This window comes from Bufo bufo, chromosome 3 (assembly GCF_905171765.1).
Source record: "Bufo bufo chromosome 3, aBufBuf1.1, whole genome shotgun sequence".
NCBI classification, from domain to species: domain Eukaryota; kingdom Metazoa; phylum Chordata; class Amphibia; order Anura; family Bufonidae; genus Bufo; species Bufo bufo.
This window is the reverse complement of record NC_053391.1, coordinates 248,570,501-248,583,229: the sequence shown is the minus strand read 5'-3', so window position 1 is coordinate 248,583,229 and position 12,729 is coordinate 248,570,501. Positions and strand designations below refer to the sequence as shown.

The 12,729-nt window shown below is 40.8% G+C and overlaps 1 protein-coding gene across 3 annotated transcripts in view; it reads left to right on the top strand.

Moving 5' to 3' along the window:
• The first annotated feature begins 8,695 nt into the window (after nucleotides 1-8,695).
• The window catches only part of EPS8L3 (EPS8 like 3), a 193,622-nt gene continuing 189,588 nt past the window's right edge, over nucleotides 8,696-12,729 (top strand). Inside the window, exon 1 of one of the 3 annotated variants that reach the window (XM_040424086.1) lies at nucleotides 8,696-8,896. The gene's annotated coding sequence lies outside the window, so the exon portion shown is untranslated. Of the gene's footprint in view, nucleotides 8,905-12,729 lie in introns of all 3 variants that reach the window. The other 2 variants (XM_040424084.1, XM_040424085.1) reach the window with 2 other exon arrangements.

Sequence of the window (12,729 nt, the reverse complement as noted above, 5' to 3'; positions counted from 1 at the left end):
TCATTTGGGTGGTAAGTTGCATGACCGAGCAATAAACGGTGAAAGTAGTGTAGGTCAGAAGTGTAAAAAGTGGCCTGGTCTTTCAGGGTGTTTAAGCTATGGGGGCTGAGGTGGTTAAACTTGGCCTGATACAGCAGAAAAAAATTATTTAGGGAATTGCTAAGTTGGGAATTGTATTCAACCCAGAGCAAAAACTGTGCTTTGGCGGACACTAAATGAATTGACCAGCCTCAGCAATAAACACAGATTTAGCTGAATATAAATATTAGGACTAATATTTAGGCGCTGGGTGACAGGTATACGTTTACGGACAGAATTAAACTTGGAAATGCACGGTAGCATATTGAAGTTATTGAGGATGACACTATCCGCGCCTTCAATCTAATATACCCTTTTATGGATAGATTTAACCTTGGCCTGATAGTAATTCCCTAAATTCGTGGTTTCTGCTCTAAGTTGGGAATTGTATTTCAACCCAGAACAAAAACTGTGCTTTGGCAGACACTAAATAGATTGACCAGCCTCAGCAATAAACACAGATTTAGCTGAATATAAATTTTAGCCTATTATTTAGGCGCTGGGTGACAGGTATACGTTTACGGACAGAATTAAACTTGGAAATGCACAGTAGCATGTGAAGTTATTGAGGATGACACTATCCGCACCTTAAATCTAATATACCCATTTATGGATCGATTTAAACTTGGCCTGATACAGCAGAAAAAAATTATTTAGGGAATTGCTAAGTTGGGAATTGTATTCAACCCAGAACAAAAACTGTGCTTTGGCGGACACTAAATGAATTGACCAGCCTCAGCAATAAACACAGATTTAGCTGAATATAAATTTTAGGCCTATTATTTAGGCGCTGGGTGACAGGTATACATTTACGGACAGAATTAAACTTGGAAATGCACGGTAGCGTGTGAAGTTATTGAGGATGACACTATCCGCACCTTAAATCTAATATACCCTTTTATGGATCGATTTAAACTTTGCCTGATACAGCAGAAAAAAATTATTTAGGGAATTGCTAAGTTGGGAATTGTATTCAACCCAGAACAAAAACTGTGCTTCGGCAGACAGCAGACAGTATTACAATTGGCTAGCCACAGCTGAAACACCAGATTTAGGGTACTGCTATTTTGGCAATTGTATTTTACTCCTCAATAAAATAGCAAGCACAGCCAAGCCCCTGATGTAGGATATAGCAAAAAAATAACCACACTATTGATGGTTAAATGGACTTGGTGGCAGCTTGTGCTGGCGCACCACAAGACACAAAATGGCCGCCGATCACCCAAGAAAAAAGTGACATAAAAACGCTCTGGGCAGCCTAAAAACAGTGAGCAATTAAATAGCAGCAGTTCAATGATCCACAGCTGTAGATCGATCACTGAATTAAGTGTTTTTGCAGAGTTAATCACTGTCTAATCTGGCCCTAACAGCAGCTGCAACCTCTCCCTACACTGATCAGAGCAGAGTGACGTGCGGCGATACGTGACTCCAGCTTAAATAGAGGCTGGGTCACATGCTTCACTGGCCAATCACAGCCATGCCAATAGTAGACATGGCTGTTATGGCCTCTTGGGGCAAGTAGTATGACGCTTGTTGATTGGCTGCTTTGCAGCCTTTCAAAAAGCGCCAAGAAAGCGCCGAACACCGAACCCGAACCCAGACTTTTACGAAAATGTTCGGGTTCGGGTCCGTGTCACGGACACCCCAAAACTATACAGTTCGGGTTCGCTCATCCCTAGTAACGGTAGGAAGAGAAGTACGCTGAACCTTAGGTAGAGCGTGTGGACCACAGAGGGCGCACGAAACAACCGGTCAAAGGCAATATTTTGGTTTCAGCAGTATTCCATTTATTCGTAAGACAACGCGTTTCGGGGTGCTAGAGTCCCCTTTATCAAGTCTAAAATAAAGATTAAGTAAAAAAGGAGAAACATGTATTGGGAAAACACAAAATTTGTGCTCCCCTGTAGTAATATATATAACAAACAAATAGATTATGATGATAAATACATAAATAAATAAATGAATAAATACGGATAAATATAAATACCAACGCATACACTGATAAAATGATAAATATACACCTGTGTATAAAGAAAATATATCTTATGTATATATATATGTAAGACATAGTATAAAATAAAAAAATACACATAGGGAAAATACATAGAGGATAAAAAATGTATATATAAAAATGTATTAATAATAATCATAATAGATTAGATAAATACTAAAACAAAAACAATAATGTTTCTGTACTGATGCTTTATAATAATATCTCTACTATGAGACTGATCTGTATGTCATATATTAATAACACCAATGCAAGCCACTAGCATAAAAAAACCATATACAGAACCAAACTTTTTGATGTTGTTGCTGGTAAACCATAGTAGAAAAGCAAGGCTGATACTTCCATACGTTTGAAGAAAGACAGTATAAGATGTGAAAGGTAGCTATGGCAAATGTAATATAATGTGTCCACTGGCAAACAGGGGGTGTTGTGTCTACTGGCAGACAGGGGGTATTTTTGTCCCGAAGGGGATCAGAACCTATAGATATGTATTGTATATATATTTTTTATATATATATATATATATTAGTCCGTGCAACAAGCCGGAGGTGTTGATGTCCTGGCAGCTCAGACCAAAAATTGCAATTACCAATAACATGCATGATGTAATGACAAAAATATATTCTAATAGCGCTTCAATATCAGAACAAATTACCTGAGCTGGTGCAACCTTAGCTGGTGCAACAGGTCATTTGAATTTTACAGACACTTACAAATGCAATCACAAACTATGCAAATGCTGTAATAATATTTCAAATAGTATACAGTCGTTTAAGAGCAATGTGACGGGGGAGGAATACTCAATTAAAAGACTTCTGAATTGCTTATCTTCTTATGTTATATATCTGATGGAGTGCGAGTGTAGGTTACAATATGTAGGCCGCACCATCCAGTCGCTAAGAGAAAGACTAAATAAACACCGCTGGAACATCTCACGGGGCTACCTCAAACACAGTGTGTCCCGTCATTTCCTGACCTCCCATAATAAAGACCCATCCAGGTTGACAATTACACCCATCGAAACCGTTATAGAAACAACTTCGGATAGATTCAGGACTCTACAGAAGAGAGAGATGTTTTGGATATTTAAATTGCAAACCCTCGAACCCTATGGACTCAAGGAGTCCTTGGAGATCAAGTGCTTCTGACCAGCTCTCAGCTAAGTACAGAAAGAAAAAAGGTTTTCAGTTACACCTCAGTGCTTTTTACCCTGTACACCCCCCCCCCCCCCCCCCCCCCCCCCCCACACACACACACAAGCCACGGCCTACAAGTATGGTCGGGGCACTCTTCTCCGCAGACCACTTATGGGACCCCTCTTTTTCCTATTTTCGTGGTCTCTTATCTCGTTGATCCTTCTCTCCATCACACCTTACCCCCCCAACTCCCACTCCCGCCCTCTTGTATACTCCTTGCATATCCATTCGTCACTCATCTTGGCATCTTTTGATTTAAAAGACAGTTACTCTTCTACCTCAGTATCCTCATCCTCTGTCCTCCTCCCCTCAGCATCAATCTCCTTATACACATTAGTGATGTCCCTAATACTCCCGGGGGCAATCCATTCCCCTTGTGTAATCATTTTGCGTTATTATTACCTTATTACTAATTACACTCATTTAAATAACATTTCTATGGGTCATATATATATACACTGCTCAAAAAAATAAAGGGAACACTTAAACAACACAATGTAACTCCAAGTCAATCACACTTCTGTGAAATCAAACTGTCCACTTAGGAAGCAACACTGAGTGACAATCAATTTCACATGCTGTTGTGCAAATGGGATAGACAACAGGTGGAAATTATAGGCAATTAGCAAGACACCCCCAATAAAGGAGTGGTTCTGCAGGTGGTGATCACAGACCACTTCTCAGTTCCTATGCTTCCTGGCTGATGTTTTAGTCACTTTTGAATGCTGGCGGTGCTTTCACTCTAGTGGTAGCATGAGACGGTGTCTACAACCCACACAAGTGGCTCAGGTAGTGCAGCTTATCCAGGATGGCACATCAATGCGAGCTGTGGCAAGAAGGTTTGCTGTGTCTGTCAGCGTAGTTTCCAGAGCATGGAGGCGCTACCAGGAGACAGGCCAGTACATCAGGAGACGTGGAGGAGGCCGTAGGAGGGCAACAACCCAGCAGCAGGACCGCTACCTCCGCCTTTGTGCAAGGAGGAACAGGAGGAGCACTGCCAGAGCCCTGCAAAATGACCTCCAGTAGGCCACAAATGTGCATGTGTCTGCTCAAACGGTCAGAAACAGACTCCATGAGGGTGATATGAGGGCCCGACGTCCACAGGTGGGGGTTGTGCTTACAGCCCAACACCGTGCAGGACGTTTGGCATTTGCCAGAGAACACCAAGATTGGCAAATTCGCCACTGGCGCCCTGTGCTCTTCACAGATGAAAAAAGCAGGTTCACACTGAGCACGTGACAGACGTGACAGAGTCTTGAGACGCCGTGGAGAACGTTCTGCTGCCTGCAACATCCTCCAGCATGACCGGTTTGGCATTGGGTCAGTAATGGTGTGGGGTGGCATTTCTTTGGAGGGCCGCACAGCCCTCCATGTGCTCGCCAGAGGTAGCCTGATTGCCAGTAGGTACCGAGATGAGATCCTTAGACCCCTTGTGAGACCATATGCTGGTGCGGTTGGCCCTGGGTTTCTCCTAATGCAAGACAATGCTAGACCTCATGTGGCTGGAGTGTGTCAGCAGTTCCTGCAAGACGAAGGCATTGATGCTATGGACTGGCCCGCCCGTTCCCCAGACCTGAATCCAATTGAACACATCTGGGACATCATGTCTCGCTCTATCCACCAACGTCACGTTGCACCACAGACTGTCCAGGAGTTGGCAGATGCTTTAGTCCAGGTCTGGGAGGAGATCCCTCAGGAGACCGTCCGCCACCTCATCAGGAGCATGCACAGGCGTTGTAGGGAGGTCATACAGGCACGTGGAGGCCACACACACTACTGAGCCTCATTGTGACTTGTTTTAAGGACATTACATCAAAGTTGGATAAGCCTGTAGTGTGTTTTTCCACTTTAATTTTGAGTGTGACTCCAAATCCAGACCTCCATGGGTTAAAAAATTTGATATCCATTTATAAAATTTTGTGTGATTTTGTTGTCAGCACATTCAACTATGTAAAGAACAAAGTATTTCAGAAGAATATTTAATTAATTCAGATCTAGGATGTGTTATTTTTGTGTTCCCTTTATTTTTTTGAGCAGTGTATATATATATATATATATATATATATATATACACACATCTTTTTCATCTCTAATCCATCCCCTACATGCCGTCTGCAGCCCCGCCTCTCCACCGTTGCGACGCAGTCCTGCCTCCAACCTGCTCAACTGTCTCCACTCTGTCCTCTATGCGCTCCCCATAACCACGCCCCCTTACGTATCCCCTGCCCACCAACTCAGGCAGGCCCTCCTATTCACCGCCCCTCTTAGGCCTTCGTGCGCTCTCCCTAACCACACACCCCCACGGACGCTCCTCCTATGGACCCTGGCAGGCCCTCCCACTCACTCCCCTTCATCTGTAGCAGCACGGTACTGAAGAGGTCAGCGTTCTACACGTGCCTCTGCAAACGAGCCGTGGCATTCTTCCAGCTCATCCGGCTCAGGTAATTTGTTTCGATATTGAAGCGCTATTAGAATATATTTTTGTCATTACATCATGCATGTTATTGGTAATTGCAATTTTTGGTCTGAGCTGCCAGGACATCAACACCTCCGGCTTGTTGCACGGACTAATATATATATATATATATATATATATATATATAAAATATATATATACAATACATATCTATAGGTTCTGATCCCCTTCGGGACAAAAATACCCCGTCTGCCAGTAGACACAACACCCCCTGTTTGCCAGTGGACACATTATATTACATTTGCCATAGCTACCTTTCACATCTTATACTGTCTTTCTTCAAACGTATGGAAGTATCAGCCTTGCTTTTCTACTATGGTTTACCAGCAACAACATCAAAAAGTTTGGTTCTGTATATGTTTTTTTTTTATGCAAGTAGCTTGCATTGGTGTTATTAATATATGACATACAGATCAGTCTCATAGTAGAGATATTATTATAAAGCATCAGTACAGAAACATTATTGTTTTTGTTTTAGTATTTATCTCATCTATTATGATTATTATTAATACATTTTTATATATACATTTTTTATCCTCTATGTATTTTCCCTATGTGTATTTTTTTTTATACTATGTTTTACATATATATATATATATATACATAAGATATATTTTCTTTATACACAGGTGTATATTTATCATTTTATCAGTGTATGCTTTGGTATTTATATTTATCCGTATTTATTCATTTATTTATTTATGTATTTATCATCATAATCTATTTGTTTGTTATATATATTACTACAGGGGAGCACAAATTTTGTGTTTTCCCAATACATGTTTCTCCTTTTTTACTTAATCTTTATTTTAGACTTGATAAAGGGGACTCTAGCACCCCGAAACGCGTTGTCTTACGAATAAATGGAATACTGCTGAAACCAAAATATTGCCTTTGACCGGTTGTTTCGTGCGCCCCCTCTGTGGTCCACACGCTCTACCTAAGGTTCAGCGTACTTTTCTTCCATAGAATATAAATGACTGCTTTTATACATTATGTGTAAAATATCTTCTTCAGAATAATTTTGCTGGGAAATTTGAGGTACAAAACAAGTCTCCTTTAGTTGGGAAGGCAAAGTAATATACATATTAAAGGGACCAAGATGTGATAATAAGAGGGATGATAAGGGGGTGATAAAGGGGAATGAAAGTATAAAGAGCAGGGCATACAATCAGGAAGAGTGTAAGAACTTCAATACACGGAATGAAAGAAGAATGAACAACAAGGATATTGTAAACAGAGTTGATAAGTAAATAACAAATAAATACAGGAGTATTAACCCTTTCAGTCCTGGAGTCTTTTTTATTTTTGCTTTTACATTTTTCACTCCCTGCCTTTCTGGGGCCAAACTTTTTTATTTTTGCATTTACATAGCCATATGAGGGCTTGTTTTTTGCAGGACAAGTTGCACTTTCTAATTTCACAATTTAATATTGCATACAGTTTAGTGGGGAGCTGGAAAAAAATTCCAAATGGAGTGAAATTGGAAATAAATTCTGCAACAGTTTTAAGGCTTTTGTTTTTACAGCATTCCCTATATGGTAAAACTGAGCAGTTACTTTCATTCTCCAGGTCAGTATGATTAGAGTGATAGTAGTGTTAGTGAAGTGTTGTTTTTATAGCATTTTTATACTGGAAAATAAATAAAAAGATTTTCTTTTTGTCTCCATATTCTGACACCTATAACTTTTTGTAGTTATGTGTATGGAGTTGTTATAGTCATAGTTATTTTATATATTTAGTTATGGAGTATGGAGTTGTTATATCCATGGTTATGTTATATTCAGTTATATTCATGGATAACACTATGAATAATCTTTCCTTGAACTGCTCAATAGTTTTTTTTATGAATAAAGCCTTTCCTAATCGTTGTCCCTAGTGCCTGTCACGTCTCTCCCTGCAGTTCACTGAAAAATGGTGGAGACCGAGCAGGCTGAGACTTTTTATAGGGCTGTGACATCACAGGGGCTGGCTAGCTGCTGATTGGCTGGCTGGCTGCATGCATGGTACTGTGCGTGATGCCTCGTTTCCGGGCTTTTTACTTCCTCATTCTAACATGCGCAGTAGCCATTTTAGAAAAAAATTTGATTAGGTACCACGAAGCGCAAGGAAATTCGACTTCGGGACAAATCAAATTTTTCCTGAAATTTGGATTGAATTCCACTTCATCCACTTCGATTCACTCATCTCTAATTATAGCCATACAGTGATTATTATAAAGAAGAGTATTGCTGTGTAAACCCAGCATTAGAAATATATTAGGTAGCTAGTATAATACTAAAGGAAATTCCTCATAGGTTTATTGCTTGAAAGTCATTTCTATGTCCATGTCTCTGACCTATCCCTAGTTAATGAGTTATTAGGGACATACGTAATCAGAGTTACATTCACTGGGAGGATCTTTCCCTTTTTATATCGTCACCTATCATAAAAGTGGTATATACGATCATTTCAGGGTGACTAATCTGTTGCCTTGTTTTCTTTCCAACCTTTAAATGTCAAGGACATGGTACATATTTGCTATTTGAAACATGGTCAATAGCTATGCCTAATACCTAAATGCACCTAATACTATATTGTTATTCACCTAATTCACAGCTAAAATAAGTTAAACTGGTTTAACTATATCCATCTAGTAAAAAAAACGGGTTAACTGGAAGTTTACATTAGCCCGATCATAAAAGAGTTAATGTTCAACAAACAATAGTTACTTGCAATTAAACATTTACTTTGTTTAGAGACAAGACAGTCCTGAGATTATGAAAACTCAAGATTTTAAGGTGGAATTAAAACACTGACATTTAAACTGCTACACAGCAGTGGATAGATATTAGAGAGCGACAGTGCAGCAATAACAATGGCTGCTTACACCAGTGGGGATGTGACGTAAATGAACAGGGAGTTGCAGAAATAGCTGGGTATAATTGCCATTAGCATTATTACGTAAATACCCATGAGACTAGGTCTGGGCAAAGGACAGAGGGAGTGCCTCTTGCAAGAGGCACAGGTCAGTGGGTGCTCTTCGAACAATCCTTAACTCACGATAGTGGATTTAACTAAACTACTGATTCAGTCCATTTGTTCTGGCGGATGGATTTCTGACTAAAGGAAGCCTATTCAATTACCAAGTCAGAGGTAAGCAGGTAAATAGTGTTTGAATTTGTATTGTTATGTTATGCGAGTTTAATCGAATGTATCAAACCATTTAGTTAATGTTTAATGCCATACAGTTTAGATTTATCTTCTCTTAGACTTTAGCAGTCACTAGAAAGGTTACCTGAAGCTCCTGTGTAAAATCTATATCAGGGCCCTGGCTCAATAAATGGAGAGAGACCAAAGGCAAAAATGGGCAGGATCTAGCACGATAGAATCAGAATAGCCAAATAAATTAAACCATCAACATAACTCGCAAAGCTGTTTCATCATGGTAGAGGGTCAAGTCGAACTGGTGCTTTTAATTGCAGTAAATTGGCCAATCATTAGCAGTGTATGGCAGCAGTGGTCTTATGTTTAGTGTATGATGTTGGATAAATGTAAAATTGTCTACATTTATTTCTGCATGGGAGACTACAATGTTTACGTGCAGAAATATCAGCCGCATAACGCTATGTGGGTGCTGCAAGCACGCTGTGTCCTCACAGAGCCCTGCCGCCCTCCCATATTCTAGAGTCTGCAGAGCGCAGCGGCAGGCTTTTACTGTGCTCCTGAGTGTGCCGACGTGCTGGTGGTGCTGCTGTGTCCCCCATAAAACAGAAGCTGCCTGTGACTCAGTGGTGGACATCACAGGCTGCCGTTAGTCCCCCAAGACAGTATTATATAATATAGGTAAGTCTATAGTTTAATAAAAATATAATTTCACATTTTACTGCATTCCCCTCTGTAAATTACAACTCCTAGCATGCCCTGTGAGATGTAAACCTTCAGGACCTGCTGGGAGTTGTAGTTTTCCTGCAACATGCTGTAATTTTATATTACAATTATAAATAGCAGGGGGAAAAAAAAGAAAAACAGACATATATTATGTATCGCTGCGTCTGTAACAACGCTCTATAAGAATATCACATGATCTATCCCCTCAGGTGAATGCCATAAAAAAATAAAATAAAATAAAAACTGTGCCAAAACAAAGTCTAATGCCAAGCAATCTAAAAATCGTATGTACTCCGAAATGGTACCAATCAAACTGTCACCTCATCCTGCAAAAAACAAGCTGCTACATAAGACAATCGCACAAAGTGAATGCAAATCGCATTACAGAATGTAGCTGAAGTTAGAAGATAACTACTTGCATGACTGAGGATTTTAGTGCTTATCTTCTGATTGCATTTACTCATATGATGCTCATAATTTTGTGAAAATTGAACATGGCTAGTTGAATGTCTACACTTTATTATGAGGCCAAGTTAGGCTGTTGTGCCAAAGTGGCTGTAGTTTTAGAGTATTTGAAAGTGTTTGCATTCTGGAATCAATTTTCTTGTAACTTTCTATTGTCTTTTCCTTTGTTTTTCCTCTGGAAATGTGAATAAATTGACAAGGTATTGCCAAAAATTATATAATCAAAAGATAATAACAGACAAAGCGAAAATTCTTCAGCATACAGTATGTCGATCAGCCATAAAACCCCTGCTGTGGTTTTTGTCCGGCCACCTCTCGGCATGTTTTCTGTGCTGCGGCCGCATCTCCGGACCATCCCTATTATAGTGAATGGGGCCGGGGCGGACTTCCGACAGCGAATGTGCGCAAGCGTTATTAGGATCCATCAGGGGAACAGCCTGCTGGACAAGCCTAAAGTCAGTGTGAAAGAAGCCTTATTAAGAGATGAGTTCTGCTCAACAAGTTTGGAGCATTCTACTGCAATGAAGTACTAATAAATATTACCCCTTATCTCATCTTGCGACATAATAGCACATAATAGTACATCAAAGCAGGAAGATTGTTGCACCAATGAAATCTCCACCAGCTGGCGTAAAGGTCATTCATCAATTGTTCCAGAAAATTAGTCTTAAAGATCAATCTGGCTGGGCTGGAGGCCCTAACCATCCCTCATCATCACCATGACACCAATTGAACATTTAAAAGGTTGCATTAAAAAGTGACTTTTTAGGCCAGTTTCTGGAGTAAGATCTATTGTAAATGATCTCCAAAGTGTTTGGAAAAAATACAAAATACATTTGTGCAAAAAATATATAGTTGCATGTTCCCTTAATATGGCACCAATGAATATCACAACTTGTCCCGCTAGAAATAAGCCCACTGTCCCAAATGTACAATGCAAAAAACTAAGTTAGACCAGCACCTCGAAACAATATGAAATAAAGTACAGGTAAATACCACTAAGGTTGCAATGCAAAAGCAATCAAACACTATATACAGCAGCACACTGCTCCATGTACAAGGACACATGCAAACACTGGAAACGTGGATAAATTTGTATTGCATTAGTGCTATACTCATACCTTCCAACTTTTAAAAATTACAGAGGGACAATAACAAGTTTTTTAATACTAAGCCATGTCTCTAACTCCACCCTAAGTCTATCTATACATCCCCAATCTTTTTATGCTGACATTTTGCCCCCTCACAGTAGTTATGCTTACATGTGCCCCCTTCACAGTAGTTATGCCCATATTGTGCCCCCTTCACAGTAGTTATGCTCCCCTTTTAGTAGTACCTCTTTCATAATAGTTCAGCCCCCATTTCAATAGTGCCCCTTTCACAGTAGTTATGCCCCTCTTACAGTAGTGCTACTTTCACAGTATGTATGCTCACATTCTGCACCCTTCAAAGTAGTTTTGCCCACATTGTGCCCCTTTCACATCAGTTATGCCCCTTTACAGTAGTGTCCATCTCACAGTAGTTTCGCCACATTGTGCCCATTTCACAGTAATTATGCCCACCTACAGTAGTGCTGCTTTTACAGTAGTTATGCTCACATTGTTCTCCCATTACAGTAGTTATGCCCACGTTGTGCCTCCTTCACAATAGTTATGCTGCCTTTTCAGTAGTGCCCCTTTCACAGTAGTTATGTTCCCATTTCAGTAGTGCCTGTTTCACAGTAGTTATGTCCCCCGTACTGTTAATATTAATAAGAAGAAGAACAGTAAATCAGGGCCGGTGCCACCCATAAGCAAAGTAGGCCACCAAAGTAGAGGGCACTCTTGCTGGGGGCGCCCGCGGTGGCCTACTTTGCTTATGGGTGGCGCCGGCCCTGCCCGCCGCTCACCTGTCACTACCAGAGCTTTGAGACGTTCTCACAGCTCTGTTTCTCCACCCCTGTGATGATGTCACTACTAGAGCTTGGAGGAGTTCCCTCTGCTCTGTTTCTCCGCCCCTGTGTTGAGATCTTTACTTCCTCCCAGCTGTCCCTCCTGTGTTTGATTTCTCTGCCTTTAAATCACCCCTCCTCCTTTGTAGGGTGTGGATTATACTTTTCATTTGAGCTGTATCTCTCGCTTGAGTATCTTCACTTGTGTGTTATCTTTCTATGGACCTGAGTTCTGCTGAAGCAAGTACTTCGGATAGTGTCTGCTGACTTTGGATCTGTCTTCACTGCTGCTGCAGCTCCTTCAGTTAAGTGTGCAGACATAGTGTGTTTCTGTTTGCTTTCTGACTGGATCCGAGGCGACCCCGGTTCCGTCCATATTGTGAGCAGGGCACCGGTGGCCGTGCCCCTTCCACTATTGTAGGGGTTACAGTGGTCATCAGCCTTAGGTACGCGGGCATGTCTCGATCCACCATTTGGATCTGGACATGTGCTTAGCAGCATAGGGAGAGCTTTTAGGGTCTGACAGGGGTCACCCTTTATCCTCCCTAGTTTGGGTCCGGTCAGTAGCTTTCACTGTGTATGCTCTTGTTACTCACATACAGACGTGACATTATAATCCACCATAACCGTCCTTTTTGACATGGATCCGCTTTCTAACCTGGTTGACCGCATGCAGGGTCTTTCTTTGGAGGTAGCGGATCTC